This window comes from Pristiophorus japonicus, chromosome 5, assembly GCF_044704955.1.
Source record: "Pristiophorus japonicus isolate sPriJap1 chromosome 5, sPriJap1.hap1, whole genome shotgun sequence".
NCBI classification, from domain to species: domain Eukaryota; kingdom Metazoa; phylum Chordata; class Chondrichthyes; family Pristiophoridae; genus Pristiophorus; species Pristiophorus japonicus.
Window position 1 is genome coordinate 111804707 of NC_091981.1, and position 22978 is coordinate 111827684.

The 22978-nt window shown below is 45.4% G+C and overlaps 1 protein-coding gene across 1 annotated transcript in view; it reads left to right on the forward strand.

Moving 5' to 3' along the window:
* Positions 1-2497: 2497 nt before the first annotated feature.
* azi2 (5-azacytidine induced 2) overlaps positions 2498-22978 on the forward strand; it is a 138071-nt gene continuing 117590 nt past the window's right edge. The window contains exon 1 of the mRNA XM_070880861.1: positions 2498-2719. The gene's annotated coding sequence lies outside the window, so the exon portion shown is untranslated. The remainder of the gene's footprint in view (positions 2720-22978) is intronic.

Consider the following 22978-nt stretch of genomic DNA (forward strand, 5'->3'; position numbering starts at 1 on the left):
AATTCCCTCCATGTTCACCCCTCCCTATCTCCTTCAACCCCACAACCCCCGAGATGTCTGCGCTCCTCTAATTCTGCCCTCTCGAGCATCCTTGATTATAATCGCTCAACCATTGGTGACCGTGCCTTTTGTTACCTAGGCCCTAAGCTCTGTAATTCCTTGCCTAAACCTCTCTGCCTCTCTATCCTCCTTCAAGACGCTCCTTAAAATCTAGCTCTCCTGCCCTAATTTCTCCTTTTGTGGCTTGGTGTCAAATCTCATAATATTCCTGTGAAGCACCTTGGGACGTTTCATTACCTTAAAGGCACGATATAAAGACAAGTTGTTGTTGTTGTTCCCACCAAATTGCTGACTACCCAACTTCCCTTCCTGGCCCCTGTGTTAGCTGATAATATTAACGGTTCCCTGTCCTCAGGTACTGTCCCCCATCCCATCAAAACTGCTGTCATCACCACTCTCCTCAAAATATCCACCCTTGACCCCTCCATTTTTGCAAACTACCTCCCCATCTCCAATCTTCCTTTCCTCTCCAAGGTCCTTAAATGTGTGGTTGTTTCCCAAATCCATGTCCATCTTTCCCATATCTCCATGTTTGAATCCCTCCAAGATGGTTTCCGCCCCTGCCACAGTACTGAAACAACCCTTTATCAAAGTCACAAATGATATCCTATGGACTATGACCATGGTAAATTATCCCTCCTCATCCTTCACGACCTGTCTGGAAGTTTTGACATGGTTAACCACACCCCTCCTCCTCCAACCCCTTTCCTCCGTCGTCCAGCTGGGTGGGACTGCCCATAACTGGCTCCATTCTTAACTACAGAATAATCTGCAATTTCTCTTCCAGCACCATTACGTTGGAGTCCCCCACAGATCTATCCATGGCTCTGTCCTATTTCTCATCTAAATGCTGTCCCTCTGTGATATCATCTGAAAACACACCAGCTTCCACATGTATGCTGACAACACCCAATTCTACATCATCCACCTTTCTCGAACTCACCACTGTCTCTGATTCATCACACTGCTTGTCGGACAGTGTTGGATGAGCAGAAATTTCCTCCAACTAAATATTGGGAAGAATGAAGCCATTGTCTTCGGTTCATGTCACACACTTAGCTACTGACTCCATCCCTCTCTGCTGGCTACAGTCTGAGACTGAACCTGACAGTTCGCAACCTTCGTGTGGTATGTCAACCCGAGATGAGTTTCCGACCCCATATCCACTCCATCACCAATGCTGCCTACTTTCAGCTCCGTAACAGCATCCGTCTGCTCCCCTGCCTCAGCTCATCTGCTGCTGATACACTCATTCATGCCTTTGTTTGCTCTAGACTTGACTATTCCAATGTTCTCTTGACCGGACTCCCATCTTCTACCCTCCATAAACTTGAGTTCATCCAAAGCTCTGCTGACCATATCCTAAATAGCACCGTCATATTCACCCATAACTGTGTGCTCACTGACCTACATCGATTTTAAAATTGTCATCCTTATCTTGAAATCTCTCCTTGGTCTTGCCCCTCTCTATTTCTGTAACCTCCTCCAGCCCTACAACGTTCCAGGATCTCTGCTCTCTTCCAATTCTGGCCTATTGCGGATTCCCGATTTTAATTGCTCCACTATTGGCGGCTGTGCTATCAGCTGCTTAGGACCTCAGCTCTGGAATCCCCTCACTAAACCTCTGCTTTTAAGATGCTCCTGAAAATCTTCCTCTTTGACCAATTTGTCCGATCTTGTTTGATAAACCATTCCTGTGAAGCACCTTGCGATGTTTTACAATGCTAAAGGCTCTCTATAAATGTAAAATGTTCTTGTTTTACAATGGGAATGAAGGAACCGAGCCCTTGAGGTTCACATTTTCCCCACACCTCATGTAATTTGCAACCTCTGGCGGTTCATTTCCCCGATTAACCACAGTATACCATCCACCAGCTCTCATTCAAAAGGAAAGAAAAAAATAGAAAGAAAAGCAAAAAGAATTAAGGAGAGATAAGAGAGAATAAGTTTTCCGGACACTGTTATATATGTGGACTTGTATTTACTCTGTACAGCCAACAGAGGGCTCATTCCCCGGAGCACAGTTATTTAAGGAGGCTTCACAGGTTGGAGAGGCACTCTGGAGACCTGCAATAAAAGAGTAAGGTCACACTTTTTAGTCTGACTTTTTCTCCATACATAACAGAGACATTAAGGGCAGGTATGTGAATGGCCGGATTCCCCAATGTACCCTGCACAACTCTATGGGACATCAATTAGCAGACAGCATAAACTTCACAGCATCATTTGCAGAGGTTGGCAGCTCTGAACGTAGCTGTTAAAGTCAGATCATTGGAGACTGTGAGTTGCTTTGATTGTAAGCCTACTGAAATGAGATCTCACTCTCCGAAAGGTAAGTAGGATCTTGATTCAAGCAGCAGCAAAGACTCACAGCAACCTTTGATTAACGGGACCGCAGAGGGAAACGTCATGACGTCACCTCGTTTCTGCGTGACAGCGGCGAAGAGGTGTCGGGTTTGGGTTACGTGATGATGGTGGGCGCTGTTGATGTGACGGGGGTTGAAAGGTGAAAGGTGAAAGGCAGCAGCTTGGTTTCCTCGTCAGCCGGGTTGTTGGGACTGAAGCCTAAACCCTCATCTCGACAACATGAGGCAGGAGACGGCCGCGACACCCCATCTCGGGCAGCTGTAACTGACCGTGCGGCCGCCGGCTACCAGCGGTGAGTGGGTGATTGAGTGTGAGCTCAGTCTGGGCTGGGACCTGGGGACCTGGCCTGTGTCACTCAGGAGGCACCTGGTCAGGCTCAGCACTGGCATCCGTTCTGATAAACCAGCGGCGGCTCCAGCTCTTTAAACCGGCCGGTTGGCACCGTATCTTCCCTCCAGTCACAGGCTTCAGTCCGAACACTTCCCTGACGGTGGCTCTGTGTTGTGTTGTGTCATGGCCGGTCAGGGTCCAGGAAATGCTGGGAGTGAGACTGCTGATGGCAAGGCACCCAAGCAGATCCGCAAAGTCAATGAGCATTACGAGTCCAAGCAAGATTCTTTTAGAATATTAATTTGGGATACTTGGAATCAAAGTCTATGTTAGCCAGATAACCTTTTAATTCTATTTTTAATTTTCCCTTCATGTGCTGTTGCTACATACTTGCATGGGAAGTAATCAATATCAACTGTAATTGTTATATTCTAGATGTTCAAAACTGTTTTACAAATTTAAAATATGTTTTAAAGACAACGAATCATGTCTAGAATATAGTCTCTTGGCTACTTCAGTCACTGTCCGCAAAACTGTAATAGAGAGTTGCAGATCTAAGTTAGGAGGCACTGTTGTGGCTAGGAGGAGAGAATTACAACGGACACAGACAGATTATTGAGTGAGCAAAACTGTGACAGATGGAGTTCATAAGTGAGGACGTGATGCTTACAGAGACCTGTTCAGACCCCATTTGGAGTACTGCATTCAGTTTTGGGCACAGATCCTCAGGAAAGTATTAATGGTTTTGGAAGGGGTACAATGCAGATTCACCAGAATGATATCTTGGTTTAAAAGGTTAAATTATGAGGACAGGTTGCATAAACTTTTCTTGTATCGCCTTGAGTTTAGAAGTTTGAAGGGTGATAAAATCAAGATAGTTAAAATGTTAAATGGAATTGATCAAGAATCCAAAACAAGAGGGTTTAATCTTAAAATTAGAGCTAGGCTCTTTAGGGTTGCAATCAGGGGGCACCTTTTCACTCAAAAGGTAGTAAGATCTAGAACTCGCTCTTCCAAAAGACTGTGGATGCCGGATCATTTGAAATTTTCAAGGCTAAGATTAATAGATGTTTCTTAGGTATGTGTATCAAGGAATATAGAACAAAGGTGGGTAAATGAAGTTGAGATACAGGTCAGCCAAGATCTACTTGAATTGTGGAACAGGCTCAAGGGGATGACTCTCCTACTCCTGTTCCTATGTTTCTATGATGCATGCTCGCATTAGAGAGCTTTCCTTACTAATCTTGACACACTTGAAGCTAATGAGAGCCTGAAGGCAGTGAATTCATTGATCTCCCCAAGAGCTTCAAAAACATAAAAATGTTTCAAGACCATTTTAAACTTGGTGTAGGTGACTTTGTTCAGTCAGAAGGGTAGTGTGATCAGGGCAGTGGAGTCATCCATGATGAAGCTGTTGTTAAATCAAATGATATAGTATTTTACAATGACAGGGTGTAATGTACAATGTATTCTTCTACTGCTGAGGTGGGGATGGATTTGAGTTGACCTTTCCTTTAAAGCCACAAAGTCTAATTGTTATAAATCTGAGGTCACTCACAGTTTTGTTGCTTAATTGGAGATCTTCACAAATTGTAACGTTATCCTCAATTTTGTCTCCAGGTCAGAAGCAACCAGGACAAAATAACTATTTATTCCCTTTCTTAAAATGATTTGCATTTGTAACCAAGTGTGATGTCTAGAATACACTACCATTTTTAATTTATTATTACCGCATCTCCTGTGGTGATTCACATGATAAATCTGATGTTGCACTGTTTTAGAATGATGAGCATTGTATGGTCCATGCTACAATTTATTGCTAAGGTGTTTAAGCTGACCTGTCCCTTTAGGACTGCAGTCTTAAGTGCTGTAAATCGGCACGTCCTGAGATTAATTGTTGATCAGAGGAAACCAACACAAATTGGCAGTATTTCTGCCTTTTTACAGTTTTTGATTGTTTGAAGTATGACCGTCTGAGGGTTTGATGGGGAAACAGCAGATGTAGGGGTAGGAGCGGATGTAGGGGTAGGCAAGGAAGAGAGCAACTTGAAAGTGGTATGAACGAATTATGTTTTGATGAGTTAGTTAGAAGAAGAAAAGGAGTTGAGTTCAAATATTGCAGAGTTTTTTTTATATAACATTGTGTATTATGGGAGAAAAGGATTTGAGACTATCTTCTGCATAGGGGGTCAGTTTATTTAGTGGATTCAATTAGTGCAGAGCTATAAATGTGGAAAATGATAAAAGTGTTGGGCTTGGCATGTTCCCAGCATAATAAAGGAGTGGCAGTTGAAGTATGCTTGAAATAGTGCTGGTAAATTGGAGGCCTGATTCAAAGTGAAAATGAAATGGCAGTAGATGTTAAGGGGTGCTGTAGGAAATAATTAATATTGAAATAGGTGATATTGACTACCTTTGCTAGTGTGTAATCTGAACATTGTTGACCTGTTAAGGCTTTTGTTTGATCTGTTGTATGTAACAGGAAAGAGTTACTAGGGGTAAGTGTTGTACGAACCGGAATTGAACAAGACTTAATATGAGAGAGATGTATTTGATCTCCTTGGTGTTGCTGGGTAAGAAAAGTAGAAAAAAATTGTGTACCTTTTACATATATATAACTGCCTATGTAAACTTGCCATACTGCAATTCCATGGTGCCATCAACCTCGCTGCAGCATTTCCCCTGGAGAGTACTATTATTGGGACTCAACACTTCCCACCCCCCACCCCCTTTAAAGAACAGCATTCTTGTGACGACCTCCATGAAGAGTATTAATGGTACAGGTTGAACCTCCCTTATCCAGAACACCCTCATCCGGAACCATTCCTGGCCACCAGGTGGCACATGTGCAGAACTCCGACATGAACAAATTGAGGTCCTTCCTCGCTGCCGACTCCTGCAATCGCTGGCCTGACCTCGCGATCCACCGTCCCACCCCCCATGATCTCTCTGCCGCACTCCCAGCCCCAATATCCCCTTGCTCAGTACCTGTACTATCCAATTAAACGTGATCACTCCTCATCTGGAAAAATCCCTTATCCAGAATAGGCCAGTCCCGAGGGTTCCGGATAAGGGAGGTTCAACTTGTACAAGATTAACTTCTCTGCTTCCCCTCATTCCTGGAGTGATCACCTTGTTTAGGATACTTCATGCTGAGATGCATCTTCACGCCCAGGTTTTTTTTTCCTCTGGGCAGTATTTATACTACTTGCCCAACACCCCCCCCCCCCCAAAGAGCAAATTATTCTGTATGCTGCACTGCACTTTCTCAGGCATCTGGGCCAAATCTCCCTCTGCTGACTGGGTAATAACCGGATTCCCCCCCCCCCCCCCCCTCCCCCAATTCATTTTTCCTGAAGGCAGCACATTAACATTCTCCCTACTGAGAAAATTATCTTGGCAAATGTCTTAATTCTTCCCCCTGACTCCCCACCTGCTGCTTTCTCCCTCTCTCCCCGCCCCGGAGTATTAACAGTTAAACAAACACATTCACTGTCATTGGAACATAAAAACAAACAAGAGTAGGCCATTCAGCCCCTTGTACCTGTTCCCCATTTAATGAAATCATAGTTCCACATGCCTTTTCTCCATATCCTTTAATACCCTTGTCCAGCAAAATCTATCGATCTCAGATTTAAAATTACTTGAGCCATCATCTACTGCTTTTTGAGAGTTCCACATTTCCACCACAATTTGCGTGAAGACATGTTTCCTAACTTCTCTCCTGACTCTGATTTTAAGGTTATGCCCCCTTGTCCTAGACTGCCCCATCAGCGAACAAAGTTTCTCTCTATTGACCCTATCAATTCCCTTCAAAATCCTAAAATACTCAAACAAATCGCCCCTTAACCTTCTATATTCCAGGCAATAGAAACTTAAGCACAGAAAGAGGCCGTTCGGCCTGTCATGCCTGTCCTGGCTCTTTGAAAGTGCTTAGTCCCATATTCCCGCTTTTTGTCCGTAACCCTGTAAATTGCTCATCCTCAAGTACCTATCCAACTCTGTTTTAAAATTATTTATGCAATCCGCTTCCACCACTTTGAGAGCATTCCAGATCCCGACAACTCTGTGGGGGGGAAAAAATTCTCCAAGATCTTTTTCTAATTATTTTGAATCTATGACCTCTAGTTATTGACCGCCTCGCCCGAGGAAATATTTTGCAACCTCTCCTCATAACTGAAATCCCTCATTCTTGGTGATATCCTCCTCTGTACCCTTTCAAATGGCTTTTTATATCTATCCTGAAATATGGTGCCCAGAATTGTCCACAGTACTCCAGCTGAGGCCTAACTAGTGATTTATAAACTTCTAGTATGATCTCTGCTTTTATATTCTATTCCTCTATTAATTAAACCAAGTAACTCGTATGCTTTTTGACCACCTTATCAACTTGCCCTGCTACCTTTTTAAGGACACCAAGGTCTCTCTGCTCATCTACATTTTTCAAAATCGTATCATTTATACATAGAAACATAGAAAATAAGTGCAGGAGTAGGCCCTTCGAGCCTGCACCCACCATTCAATATAATCATGGCTGATCATGCACTTCATTCCCCCATTCCTGCTTTCTCTTCATTCCCCTTGATCCCTTTAGCCGTAAGGGCCACATCTAAATGAATATATCTAACAAACTGGCCTCAACAACTTTCAGTGGTAGAGAATTCCACATGCTCACAACTCTGAGTGAAGAAGTTTCTCCTCATCTCGGTCCTAAATGGCTTACCCCTTATCCTTAGACTGTGACCCCTGGTTCTGGACTTCCCCAACAACGGGAACATTCTTCCTGCATCTAACCTGTCCAATCCCGTCAGAATTTTTTATGTTTCTATGAGATCCCCTCTCATTCTTCTAAATTCCATTGAATATAAGCCTAGTTGATCCAGTCTTTCTTCATATGTCAGTCCTGTCATCCCGGGAATTAGTCTGGTGAATCTTCACTGCATTCCCTCAATAGCAAACACGTCCTTCCTCAGATTAGGAGACCAAAACTGTACACAATATTCAAGGTGTGGCCTCACCAAGGCCCTGTACAACTGTAGCAAGACCTCCCTGCTCCTATACTCAAATCCTCTTGCTATGAAGGCCAACATGCCATTTGGCGCCTTCACCGCCTGCTGTACCTGTATGCCAACTTTCAATGACTGATGTACCATGACACCCAAGTCTCGTTGCACCTTCACTTTTACTAATCTGTCACCATTCAGATAATAATCTGCCTTCCTGTTTTTACCACCAAAGTGAATAACCTTACATTTATCCACATTATACCACATCTGCCATGTATTTGCCCACTCACCTAACCTGTCCAAGTCACCCTGCAGTCTCTTAGCATCCTCCTCAAAACTCACACCGCCACCCAGCTTAGTGTCATCTGCAAACTTGGAGATATTACCTTCAATTCCTTCGTATAAATCATTAATGTATATTGTAAATAGCTGGGATCCCAGCACTGAACCTTGTGGTAACCCACAGGTCACTGCCTGCCATTCTGAAAAGGCCCCGTTTATTTCTACGCTTTGCTTCCAGTCTGCCAACTAGTTCTCTATCCACGTCAGTACATTACCTCCAATACCATGTGCTTTAATTTTGCACACTAATCTCTTGTGTGGGACGTTGTCAAAAGCCTTTTGAAAGACTAAATACACCACATCCACTGGCTCCCCCTTGTCCACTCTACTTGTTACATCCTCAAAAAATTCTCGAAGATTTGTCAAGCATGATTTCCCTTTCATAACTCCATGCTAACTTGGCCCGATCCTGTCACTGCTTTCCAAATGCTCTGCTATTTCTTCTTTAATAATTGATTCCAACATTTTCCCCACTACCAATGTCAGGCTAATAATTCCCTGTTTTCTCTCCCCCTCCTTTTTAAAAAAAAAAAAATGGTGTTACATTAGCTACCCTCCAGTCCATAGGAACTGATCCAGAGTCTATAGACTGTTGGAAAATGACCACCAATGCATCCACTATTTCCAGGGCCACTGCCTTTCCATATTAGTGCTCCCAAAGTGCACTTCTCCACATTGAATTCCATTTGCCATGCTTCTGCCCATTTTAGCATCCTGTCTTTGTCAGCCTGAAGTTTATAACCATCATCATCATAATTTACTTTGCCATGTTTGGTATCATCTGCAAACTTTATAATGCTGCTTCCCTGCATCCGAGTCTAAGTCATTTATAAAAATTGGACTCCAAACTGACCCTTGCGGAACACCGTTGCAAGGCACCTCACAGTCTGAAAAGCATCCATCCACCACCACCCTTTGCTTCCATGCCACTGAGACAATTTTAGAAACAGAGAAACATAGAAAATAGGTGCAGGAGTAGGCCATTCGGCCCTTCGAGCCTGTACCACGATTCAATAAGATCATGGCTGATCATTCACCTCAGTACCCATTTCCTGTTTTCTCTCCATACCCCATGATCCCTTTAGCCATATCTAAAGGCCATACCTAACTCCCTTTTGAATATATCTAACAAACTGGCCTGAACAACTTTCTGCGGTAGAGAATTACACAGGTTAACAACTCTCTGAGTGAAGAAGTTTCTCCTTATCTCGCTCCTAAATGGCTTACCCCTTATCCTTAGACTGTGAGCCCTGGTTCTGGACTTCCCCAGCATCGGGAATATTCTTCCTGCTGCTAACCTGTCCAATCCTCTCAGAATGTTATGTTTCTATGAGATCCCCTCTCATCCTTCTAAACTCCAGTGAATACAAGCCCAGTCGATCCAGTCTCTCCTCATGTCAGTCCTGCCATCCTGGGAATCAGTCTGGTGAACCTTCGCTGCACTCCCTGAACAGCAAGAATGTCCTTCCTCAGATTAGGAGACCAAAACTGTACACAATATTCCAGATGTGGCCTCACCAAGGCCCTGTACAACTGCAGTAAGACCTCCCTGGTCCTATACTCAAATCCCCTAGCTATGAAGGTCAACATGCCATTTGCCGCCTTCATCGCCTGCTGTACCTGCTTGTCAACTTTCAGTGACTGATGTACCATGACACCCAGGTCTCGTTGCACTTCCCCTTTTCCTAATCTGTCACCATTCAGATAATAATCTGCCTTCCTGTTTTTGCCACCAAAGTGGATTACCTCACATTTATCCACATTATACTGCATCTGCCATGCATTTGCCCACTCACCCAACCTGTCCAAGTCACTCTGCAGCCTCTTAGCATCCTCCTCACAGCTCGAACCGCCACCCAGCTTAGTGTCATCTGCAAACTTGGGATATTACATTCAATTCCTTCATCTAAATCATTAATGTATATTGAAAATAGCTGGGGTCCCAGCACTGAACCCTGCAGCACCCCAGTAGTCACTGCCTGCTATTCTGAAAAGGACCCATTTATTCCGACTCTCTGCTTCCTGTCTGCCAACCAGTTCTCTATCCACGTCAGTACATTACCCCCAATACTATGTGCTTTAATTTTGCACACTAATCTATTGTGTGGGACCTTGTCAAAAGCCTTTTGAAAGTCCAAATACACCATATCCACTGGTTCTCCCTTGTCCACTCTACTGGTTACACCCTCAAAAAATTCTAGAAGATTTGTCAAGCATGATTTCCCTTTCATAAATCCATGCTGACTTGGCCCGATCCTGTCACTGCTTTCCAAATGCTCTGCTATTTCTTCTTTAATAATTGATTCCAACATTTTCCCCACCACCGATGTTAGGCTAATAATTCCCTGTTTTCTCTCTCCCTCCTTTTTAAAAAAAAAATGGTGTTACATTAGCTACCCTCCAGTCCATAGGAACTGATCCAGAGTCGATAGACTGTTGGAAAATAATCATCAATGCATCCACTATTTCTAGCTTCACTTCCTTAAGTACTCTGGGATGCAGTCTATCAGGCCTTGGGGATTTATCGGCCTTCAATCCCATCAATTTCCCTAACACAATTTCCTGACTAATAAGGATTCCCTTCAGTTCCTCCTGCTCACTAGACCCTCGGTCCCCCAGTACTTTCGGAAGGTTATTTGTGACTTCCTTTGTGAAGACAGAACCAAAGTATTTGTTCAATTGGTCTGCCATTTCTTTGTTCCCCATTATAAATTCACCTGATTCTGACTGCAAGGGACCTACGTTTGTCTTCACTAACCTTTTTCTCTTCACATATCTATAGAAGCTTTTGCAGTCAGTTTTTATGTTCCTTGCAAGCTTCCTCTCATACTCTCTTTTCCCCCTCCTAATTAAGCTCTTTGTCCTCCTCTGCTGAATTCTGAATTTCTCCCACTCCTCAGGTTTGCTGCTTTTTCTGGCCAATTTATATGCCTCTTCCTTGGATTTAACACTATCCTTAATTTCTCTTGTTAGCCACGGTTGAGCCACCTTCCCCATTTTATTTTTACTTCAGACAGAGATGTACAATTGAAGTTCATCCATGTGATCTTTAAATGTTTGCCATTGCCTATCCACCGTCAACCCTTTAAGTATCATTTTCCAGTCTATCCTAGCCAATTCACGTCTCATACCATCGAAGTTAACTTTCCTTAAGTTCAGGACCCTAGTCTCTGAATTAACTGTGTCACTCTCCCTCTTAATAAAGAATTCTACCATATTATGGTCACTCTTCCTCAAGGTGCCTCGCACAACAAGATTGCTAATTAGTCCTCTCATTACACATCACCCAGTCTAGGATGGCCAGCTCTCTAGTTGGTTCCTCGACCTATTGGTCTAGAAAACCATCCCTAATACACTCCAGGAAATCCTCCTCCACCATATTGCTACCAGTTTGGTTAGCCCAATCGATTTGTAGATTAAAGTCGCCCATGATAACTGCTATACCTTTATTGCACGCATCCCTAATTTCTTGTTTGATGCCATCCCCAACCTCACTACTACTGTTTGGTGGTCTGTACACAATTCCCACTAGCGTTTTCTGCCCTTTGGTATTCCACAGCTCTACCCATACCGATTCCACATCATCCAAGCTAATGTCCTTCCTTACTATTACGTTAATTGCCTCTTTAACCAGCAATGCTACCCCACCTCCTTTTCCTTTCTGTCTATCCTTCCTGAATGTTGAATACCCCCGGATGTTGAGCTCCCAGCCTTGGTCACCCTGGAGCCATGTCTCCATAATCTCAATTATATCATATGCGTTAATAGTTGCCTGCGCAGTTAATGCGTCAGTTAATTTTGTATCCACACTGCCACTTTCGCCTTAATTCCATGGGCTTCCATCTTTTTAATAAGCCTCCTGTGTGGCACTTTGTCGCAAGCCTTCCGAAAGTCCATATACCGTATATACTCGCGTATCCTGCGATCTCGCGTATCATGCGACCCCTAAATTTTCGTCCCCAAAACATGATTTTACCATATATCTCATGTATCATGCGAGTCACTTTTTTGAGATCGAATACAGACGTTAACATGAAACATCGAGTGGATTCTGCTCTCTCTCAGTGCTCTCTCTCCGTGCTCTCTCTCCGTGCTCTCCCCCCCCGACCTCCGCGACTCTCTCCCCCCCCGACCTCCGCGACTCTCTCTCCCCCCCCGACCTCCGCGACTCTCTCTCCCCCCCCCCCGACCTCCGCGACTCTCTCTCCCCCCCCCGACCTCCGCGACTCTCTCTCCCCCCCCCCGACCTCCGCGACTCTCTCTCCCCCCCCCGACCTCCGCGACTCTCTCTCCCCCCCCCCGACCTCCGCGACTCTCTCTCCCCCCCCCCCGACCTCCGCGACTCTCTCTCCCCCCCGACCTCCGCGACTCTCTCTCCCCCCCCCCCCCCGACCTCCGCGACTCTCTCTCCCCCCCCCGACCTCCGCGACTCTCTCTCCCCCCCCGACCTCCGCGACTCTCTCTCCCCCCCCCCGACCTCCGCGACTCTCTCTCCCCCCCCCCGACCTCCGCGACTCTCTCTCCCCCCCCCCGACCTCCGCGACTCTCTCTCCCCCCCCCGACCTCCGCGACTCTCTCTCCCCCCCCCCCCGACCTCCGCGACTCTCTCTCCCCCCCCGACCTCCGCGACTCTCTCTCCCCCCCCGACCTCCGCGACTCTCTCTCCCCCCCCGACCTCCGCGACTCTCTCTCCCCCCCCCGACCTCCGCGACACTCTCTCTCCCCCCCCGACCTCCGCGACTCTCTCTCCCCCCCCGACCTCCGCGACTCTCTCTCCCCCCCCCGACCTCCGCGACTCTCTCTCCCCCCCCGACCTCCGCGACTCTCTCTCCCCCCCGACCTCCGCGACTCTCTCTCCCCCCCCGACCTCCGCGACTCTCTCTCCCCCCCCGACCTCCGCGACTCTCTCTCCCCCCCCGACCTCCGCGACTCTCTCTCCCCCCCCGACCTCCGCGACTCTCTCTCCCCCCCCGACCTCCGCGACTCTCTCTCCCCCCCCGACCTCCGCGACTCTCTCTCCCCCCCCGACCTCCGCGACTCTCTCTCCCCCCCCGACCTCCGCGACTCTCTCTCCCCCCCCGACCTCCGCGACTCTCTCTCCCCCCCCGACCTCCGCGACTCTCTCTCCCCCCCCGACCTCCGCGACTCTCTCTCCCCCCCCGACCTCCGCGACTCTCTCTCCCCCACCGACCTCCGCGACTCTCTCTTCCCCCCCCCGACCTCCGCGACTCTCTCTCCCCCCCGACCTCCGCGACTCTCTCTTCCCCCCCCCCGACCTCCGCGACTCTCTCTCTCCCCCCCGACCTCCGCGACTCTCTCCCCCCCCCCGACCTCCGCGACTCTCTCTCCCCCCCCGACCTCCGCGACTCTCTCTCCCCCCCCGACCTCCGCGACTCTCTCTCCCCCCCCCGACCTCCGCGACTCTCTCTCCCCCCCCGACCTCCGCGACTCTCTCTCCCCCCCCGACCTCCGCGACTCTCTCTCCCCCCCCGACCTCCGCGACTCTCTCTCCCCCCCCGACCTCCGCGACTCTCTCTCCCCCCCCCCGACCTCCGCGACTCTCTCTTCCCCCCCCCCCGACCTCCGCGACTCTCTCTTCCCCCCCCCCCCCGACCTCCGCGACTCTCTCTCCCCCTGAAGAGAAGAATTTCAGCAGGAGTCAAATGGATTTTTTTTGCATTGGGAGGATGTAGTTAGTGGTGTGCTGCAGGAACTTGGCTTGTTTTCCACATAAACTAATGATTTGGTCATGAGTATCGAGGAACTAATATCAACCAGGGATATTCGATTTACAACCATCATGGAGAGTGAGAGGAGAAACCAAGAGAAATGTTTTTACATAGAGGATTGTTGGAGCATGCCGAGATTCAGCGTGGATACGGTCTGCTTAACAGCCTAACAGCCTAATCTTGGCCAGCACTTCACACCCGCAAATTTTGTATCTCGCGTATCATGCGACCCCCCAAATTTAGGTTACAATTTAGGTCTTCAAAAGTCGCATGATACGCGAGTATATACGGTATACATCTACTGTGCTACCTTGATCAACCTTCTCTGTTACCTCGTAACGAGTTAAGTCAAGTTTGTCAGACATGAGTTGCCTTTAACAACTCCATGCTGCCTCTCCTTGATTAACCCATGGCTTTCCAAATGAAAGTTTATTTTGTCCCTGATGGTTTCCAATAATTTCCCCACCGCTGATGTTCGGTTGACTGGTTTGTAGTTTCCTGTTTATCCCTTTCTCCTTTCTTGAATCATGGTATAACATTAGCAACCTTCCAGTCATCTGGCAGTTCTCCTGTATCCAATGCAGATTGAAAGATTGTGACCAATGCCTTTGCTATTTCTACCTTTGCTTCTTTCAGCAACCTAGGATGCATTCCATCTGGATCAAGTGACTTGTCAACTTTCAGTAATGCTAATCTTTTTAGTATGTCTTCTCTATTATTATCCTGTCCATAACTTCCCTCTCCTCTTTTTAGCGTAACCTTCACATCATCCGCTTCCTTTGTGAAGACAGAAGCAAAATATTCATTTAATACTTTAGCCATGTCCTCTGCCTCGCCATGAAGATTTCCCTTTGAGTCCTCAATAGGCCCAACTTTTTTCTTAGCAAACCACTTACACTTTTGTTTATAAAAATGTTAAGGTTCAATTTAATATTGCCTGCTAATCTTTTCTCGTAATCTCTCTCCCGTATTAACTTTTAAAATTCCCATCTGTACTTTCTGTAATCACATGGTTTATGCCCATGGAATTAAGGGCTAAGTGGCGGTATGGATACAAGATTAGCTCAGTAGCAGGAAGCTAAGGGTGGTGGATGGATACTTTTCAATTACATAAGCCTAGTTTATGTAATTTCTCCTCACAATGTAACCCTTGGAACCCTGGTAACATTCTGGTGAATCTGCGCTGCATTCCTTCTGAGACCAATATATCCTTTCTAAGGTGCATTGCCCAGAACCGTACACAGTACTCCAGATGTGGTCTAACCAAGGCTTTGTATAGCTGTAGCAAAATGTCCTCCCCTTTATATTCTAGTTCTCTAGTTATAAAGACTAACATTCCATTAGCCTTTTTGATTATTCTTTTGTACCTGACTACTACATTTTAGTGATCTGTGTACATGGACCCCTAAATCTCGTTGAACCTCCACTCTTCCTAGTTTTTCACACTTTAAATAATACTCAGCTATCCTTTTATGGTACAAGATGAATTATCTCACACTTGCCTACATTGAAATCCATCTGCCATAGTTTCACCCATTCACTTAATCTATCAATATCTCTTTGTACTTTTATGCTCCCGTCTACTTGACTTACTATACCATTAATCTTTTTATCATCAGCCAACTCTGATACATGACTCTCTATTCTGTTATCTAAGTCATTAATAAATATAGTGCATAGTTGAGGCTCCCAGCACACATCCTTTTGGAATATGCCATTGGTCACTTCCTTCCAGTTGGAGTACATACTCTTATCACCTAACCAATCTCCTAAACAGGTTAATAATTTGCCTTCAATTCCATTTCACAATACAAATAACCCTCCATAAAGCAGATATGAGATATACAACATATAACAAACTTAATCAACTTAAGCTCCCAATGAGGTCAAGTTCCAAAGGTACAGCAGTATATGTGTGTATCTCTCTCTCTTGTGTGTGTGTGTGTGTATGTAGGGCTCAATTTTGCCCAAGCCCATTTTCTGGGGTATTACCAGAGTTACGCCTGTTTTTCTAGGCCAGAAATACACCGGAAATACTTTGCCAAACTTTCCCGGATCTATAATTGAAATTTGGCACCATGCAGAGTGTCCAGTCGCCTCGGGAGGTAGAGCCTGCTGTCTGTGCCGAAAAAAGGATGCCGTACCTTCTGTGCATGCGCGACAAGAAAAGTTATGTTTTTGATGTTGTTGCAATGGACGCACATGCGCAGTACATTTCAGAGTTGGCAGTCAGCCATTTTTAAAGAACCAGTTGTGTGTGTGAGAAGGAGTGCTGTGTGAGCGCATTGGAAAAATCGCAGCTGCAGCAATACAAGATGCAAGGACCAAGAATTTCTTACAGGAAGAAGTGGAGGCACTAGTTACTGTGATTGAGAACAGATGGCAGGAGCTGGACACCAGCAGAGGTCACATAAAAGTTGCACCCAAAGAAATGAAGAAATGCTGGAACCAAGTTGCAGAAGATTACTGTGTAATGGTGACCACCACAAGATCTGGAGTCAGTGTAAAAAGAAGTGGCAGGATCTTGGTCAAATAATTAATGTAAGTAATATTTTCATTTATTCAATGCAATTGCAATTGTATATGTCCTACCCAGAAGAAATACACCCTCTCTTTAAAAAGTTATGTTTTCATCTTTGCAGAGGAAAATGGCGCACAACAAACAAGAAAGAAACATAGAAAATAGGTGCAGGAGTAGGCCATTCGGTCTTTCGAGTTTGCACCACCATTCAATATGATCATGGCTGATCATGCAACTTCAGTACCCCATTCCTGCTTTCTCTCCATACCCCTTGATCCCTTCAGCCATAAGGGCCACATCTAACTCCCTTTTGAATATATTTAATGAACTGGCCTCAACAACTTTCTGTGGTAGAGAATTCCACAGGTTCACAATTCTCTTAGTGAAGAAGTTTCTCCTCATCTCGGTCCTAAATGGCTTACTCCTTATCCTTAGACTGGTTCTGGACTTCCCTAAGGCCCTGGACAACTGCAGTAAGACCTCCCTGCTCCTATTCTCAAATCCTCTCGCTATGAAGGCCAACATGCCATTTGCCGCCTTCACCGCCTGCTGTACCTGCATGCCAACTTTCAATGACTGATGTACCATGACACCCAGGTCTCGTTGCACCTCCCCTTTTCCTAATCTGTCACTATTCAGATAATATTCTGCCTTCCTGTTTTTACCACCAAAGTGGATAACCTCACATTTATCTACATTACACTGCGCCTGCCATGCATTTTCCCACTCACCTAACCTGTCCAAGTCACCTTGCAGCTTTTTAGTATCCTCCTCACAGCTCACACCGCCACCCAGCTTAGTGTCATCTGCAAACTTGGAGATATTACATTCAATTCCTTTGTCTAAATCATTAATGTATACTGTAAATAGCTGGGGTCCCAGCACTGAACCTTGCGGTACCCACTAGGCACTGCCTGCCATTCTGAAAAGGACCCGTTTAGCCCGACTCTCTGCTTCCCGTCTGCCAATCAGTTTTCTATCCACGTCAGTACATTACCCCCAAAACCATGTGCTTTAATTTTGCACACTAATCTCTTGTGTGGGATCTTGTCAAAAGCCTTTTGAAAGTCCAAATACACCACATCCACTGGTTCTCCCTTGTCCACTCTACTAGTTACATCCTCAAAAAATTCTAGAAGATTTGTCAAGCATGATTTCCCTTTCATAAATCCATGCTGACTTGGACCGATCCTGTCACTGCTGTCCAAATGCGTTGCTATTACATCTTTAATAATTGATTCCAACATTTTCCCCACTACTGATGTCAGGCTAACCGGTCTATAGTTCCCTGTTTTCTCTCTTCCCTCCTTTTTTAAAAAAGTGGGGTTACATTAGCTACCCGAATGTAGAATTAGAATTAGAACCTGAACAGGAGGAGACCCGGCAAATCTGCAGCCACTGACACCCTTGGAAAAGAGGGTCGCTGCTTTGATGGGTCCTGCCTGGAGAAAAGCAACCATCACTGCACAAGCTGGGCCCACACTCGAGGAAGAGAGTAAGTCCTGCAAATTCCACAGTCTGGCTTTGCTAAATGCTGCGCGGGCTAGCTATGCTTCGGTTCCTGGGGATGTCTCTGCCAGCTACGCTTCGGTTGATGCAATGTGCTATCATTCATCGTGGTCCTTCAAATCAGCCTGCTGCCTGGCCTGTATTGTGTGAGCCTACTCATGCCACCTACTCATGCCACCTACCCTGCCCCTTCCTCTGCTGTTAACCATTTTTCTGTGTTCTGTTATATTTTGCAGAACTTGAGGCCGACCCTGACGATGTAGAAGAAAATTCAGACAAGGACCAGCTTGAACCGGATAACATCTTCAAATCCAACACTTTAGGCCAAGAACATGAGGCGGAGGGGATGGAGCTGGATGAAGCCCCCACTATTTTACTGACTTTGGAGGAGGTCCCACTCCTTCTGTGACTCGTGGTTTGAGTGGTGGTGGAATATTCCATAGTTTCCGAATGTCCGAGGCTGCGGGTCCCAGTGGTGTGGTGCAGCAGAGCACACCCAGGGCCCCACCTTCCAAGGCTACGGGTCCCAGTGGGGGGGAGGGTGCAGCGAGGCACACCCAGGGATCCACCGTCCCTGGCTGCGGGTCCCAGTGGTGGGGTGCGAGCCACACCTGTGGGGAGGCGGGGATAGAGAGTAGGACTGCGCTCTCTTGAGGTACAGGATCTAACAGATGTGCTTCAGATGATGGCAATGAGTGGGGAGTGCATTGACCTTATGTCATTACTCCTGGACACCATCAGTGGGTGAGTGAAGAGGTAGCGGGACTGTCGGGAGAAGTAACAGCAATCTCATGAGAAATGGGAACGATGTCAGTGACCATGAGGGAGGGAATGTCACAGGTAGATGATGCGCTGTCAGTGAACATCAGGGAGGGAATGTCAGAGATGGTGCAAACACTATCACTGAACATGAAGGAGGGAATATCACAGGTAGTTGAGGCACTGTCAGGGCGCATGAGGGAAGGCATGTCTGAGTTAGCTGCTGCAATAAGGGAACATGCCCAGACCCCGCAGCCATTGGCAGAATCACCTGCCACTCCCACTCCAATCCTCACACTAGCCTCCGGAGAGCCCTTGGCCCTCCACATTCCTGCCACAGGTGTGTACTATCCGAGATCTTAGAAAGACTAAGCTTGGTACCAATCCCAGAAACACCGCGCCACTGCCTGTGGGTAGGGGTGGTGGAGTCACCAAGAACAAGCATGGTGGGTGGCCTTAGAATAAGGCGGAGGAGAGATGGGTGCAGCCTTTCTTTGCTGCTGTTGTTGTTGTTGTTACTGTTTTAATTGTGCTCAAATTAAAAGTTTTTAAAGTTATGTAAATGTATACATTTATTAGTACGTGATCTTAACATTTATAAGTGATCTTAAAGTTTGTAAGTGATCGTAACTGAAAACTTTAAAGTTTGATATAAGAATAATTTTAGTTAAGTACAAACAGTTAAAATTTTGAATAAAATATATTTTACATTAAAACTGAATCATTTCCATTATTTGTTCGATTATTAAAACTTTTCTCTTCCCCCCCCCCCCCCACCTCCCAACTAATTGCAGTCTTGTGACTTCTCTTCCCCTCCCCCCTTCCTCCCCCACCCCCGCTTTCCTCCCCCACCCCCCTTTCCTCCCCCAAACTCATTGCAGTCTTCAGAAGCCTTCTAATCGGCACCTCCCTCCCTGGGCTCAGTGTGCATAAGCCTTCCGATCGGTCGGCACCTCCCTCTCTTTCCCTCTTTCCCCCCCCCCCCCCCCGCCCCCGGGCTTGTTTTCCTGCCCCCCCTCCCCCAGGGCTTGTTTTCAGGCCGAGCCCCAGGCCCCTGTGACTGGGCGCGGGGCCGATTCTGTCGGCCAAAGCTACGACCCTCCAGCCCTCCTTGAAGGCGTTCAGTGGTGGCATGTGAGTAAAAAAAAAACGAAAACTTCTGAAATCAAAAAATCCTCCATTTACTACATTGACAGGTTAAAAAAAAAGTTGAACTTTATTATTGATTTTTAGACTCCCTCCAAAATCTTCGATTAAAAACAATGGCGTCTTTCAGCGCCGATTTATCAATGTGTGCTGCTTTCTGCTAACTCACCAGAAGGTTTTTTGAGAGTGGCCAGATACGCCGACCTAGGAGGTAGCATTTTTGGTCAAACTGAAAAATTATGAAAACCGGTACAGATATGAGGAAACTATTAGGTCAAAAAAAACTCAATTTGAAAAATCGGAACAAACTCAGTTATGCCAGCGTAGATCGCAGGGGGAAACTTTGGAAAAAGAAATATGCCAGAAAAAACGCCGCAAATGACCCGGGAAAATTGAGCCCAAAATATGTGTGTATTCCAAAATATTTATAAACAGTCATAATGAGAGTGTTACCACAATTGCAACTAGTGTCTATTGGTGAACTCATAATTTTTAATACTTTATAAACTGTTGATTTATGGGACAATAGCACAAGTCGTTTAACAGCAACTTTGTAGGAGCAGGAGTAGGCCATTTAGCCCCTCAAGCCTGTTCTGCCATTCAATGAGATCATGGCCCTTCCCTCAATGACTATCTGTCCCACCTATGACAAAGTCTGTGGCTCTCGTATTGGACTGTTCAGCCACCAAATAACTCAATTCAGGAGTGGAAGCAAGTCTTCCTCGATTCCAAGGGACTGACTATGGTGATGATGATGATGATGATGATGATGGCTGATCTGTGACCCAACTCCATCTACCTGTCTTTGTCCCATATCCCTTTAATAACTTTGGGTAACAAAAATCTATCAATCTCAGATTTAAAATTACCAATAGACCTAGCATCAACTACCATTTGCGGAAGAGAGTTGTAAAGTTCTACCACCCTTTGTATGTAGAAGTGTTTCCTATCTTCACTCCTGAAAAACCTGGCTCCAATTTTTATACTATGCCACCTAGTCCTCGACTCCCCAACCAGCGAAAATAGTTTCTCTCTGTTTGCGCTATCAGTTCCCCTTGATACCTTGAAAACTTCGATCAAATCACCCCATACCTCCTAAATTCCAAGGAATACAGCCCTAATTCGTGTAATCTCTCCTTGTAATTTAACCCTTGGAATCAAGGTAAGTCTATGCTGCACTCTCTCCCCAAGACCAATACATCATCCCTAGGGTGTGGTGCCCAGAACTGCTCCAGATGTGGTTAATGATCTATGTACACATACCCCTAAGTCTTTTTGGACCTCTACTGTTTCTAGCTTTTCACCATTTAGAAAGTAATCTATTCTATCCTTTTTGGGTCCAAAGTAGTTGACCTCACATTTGCCTACATTGAAATCCATTTGCTATAGTTTTGCCCATTCACTTAATCTATTGATATCTCTTTGTAATTTTATGCTTCCATCTGCACTACTTTCAGTGCCACCTATTTTCCTCTGCTTCAAATATTTATAATATTTTCCCTCAAGATGCAACGATCTCTGCTTCAAACACTTTCTGTGGCAAAGCATTCCGTGCTCTAACGAGGCCCTGCAAGGATATTTCCCCTAACCTCGTTCCTCACTGTCTGAGTGATCATTTTAAATTGCTGACCCCTTGTCACTGACTCCCCAACTAGAGGAAATAGTCTTCCCTATTCATAACTTTTAAAAAATCTTTATTAAATCTTCCTTTATTAAAGCCTTGTCTCCTCCAGTGGAAATATTTCCAGTATCTCGAGTCTCTCCTCATAACTATTCTTTCCTAACCCTGGCATCGACCATATGAATCTATGCTGAATGTTCGTGATAATTTTAACTTTCATGTCCTTTACATAATCCACAGTTACATCTAGTACTCATAAGTGTGAGCTAACCAATCTTTTGTATCAGTTAATCATTGCCTTTTTGCTCTTTTGTCTCCATTTATTAATTCCCAAATTCGATTGACGTTTTCTTTAGTTTTATCGACCTGCACTTGCACTTTTAAAGGATTATATATTTGAATCCCTAAGTCTCTCTGTTCACCCACAGTCTTCACTGCCTTTCCATTAAATGTGTCCTATTCCTTTTTTTTTCTTGGTATATTGCCTTTCACTTATCCACATTTAAGTTGCATCAGTCACTTGTCTACCCATTCCATTTAATCTGTCTGTACTCCTTGTTGCTTGCCAAACCTCCCACTTTTGTGTTGTTACCAAATTTCAAGATTGTGTTCCTTATACCCAAGCTCTTTGTATACTAAGGACTAAAGTAAACCCAGCACTGACTTCTGGGATACACCACTTCCAAACCTTCTTCAATCCAAGCAGCCTCCTTTTCCCCAAACTTCATTTCTAGTCCATCGAGTAACGTTCTTAGAACAGTATGTAACAGAGCCTACAAGGGAGCAAGCCATTTTGGATCTGGTCCTGTGTAACGAGACAGGAAAAATAAACGATCTCCTCGTAAAAGATCCTCTCGAAATGAGTGATCACAATATGGTTGAATTTGTAATACAGATTGAGGATGAGGAAGTTGTGTCAGAAACGAGAGTGCTATGCTTAAACAAAGGGGACTACAGTGGGATGAGGGCAGAGTTGGCTAAAGTAGACTGGAAACAAGGACTAAACGGTGGCACAATTGAGGAACAGTGGAGGACTTTTAAGGAACTCTTTCATAATGCGCAACAAAAATATATTCCAGTGAAAAAGAAGGGCGGCAAGAGAAGAGACAACCAGCCGTGGATAACCAAGGAAAGTATCAAATCAAAGACCAATATGTATAAGGTGGCCAAGGTTAGTGGGAAACTAGAGGATTGGGAAGATTTTAAGCAACAGCAAAGAATGACTAAAAAAGCAATAAAGAAAGGGAAGATAGATTACGAAGGTAAACTTGCGCAAAACATAAAAACAGATAGGAAAAGCTTTTACAGATATATAAAACGGAAAAGAATGACTAAAGTAAATGTTGGCCCCTTAGACGATGAAAAGGGGGATTTAATAATGGAAAATGTGGAAATGGCGGAGACCTTAAACGATTATTTTGCTTCTGTCTTCACAGTGGAAGACACAAAAACCATGCCAAAAATTGCTGGTCATAGGAATGTGGGAAGGGAGGACCTTGAGATGATCACTATCACTAGGGAGGTAGTGCTGGACAGACTAATGGGATTGAAGGTAGACAAGTCCCCTGGTCCTGATGAAATGCATCCC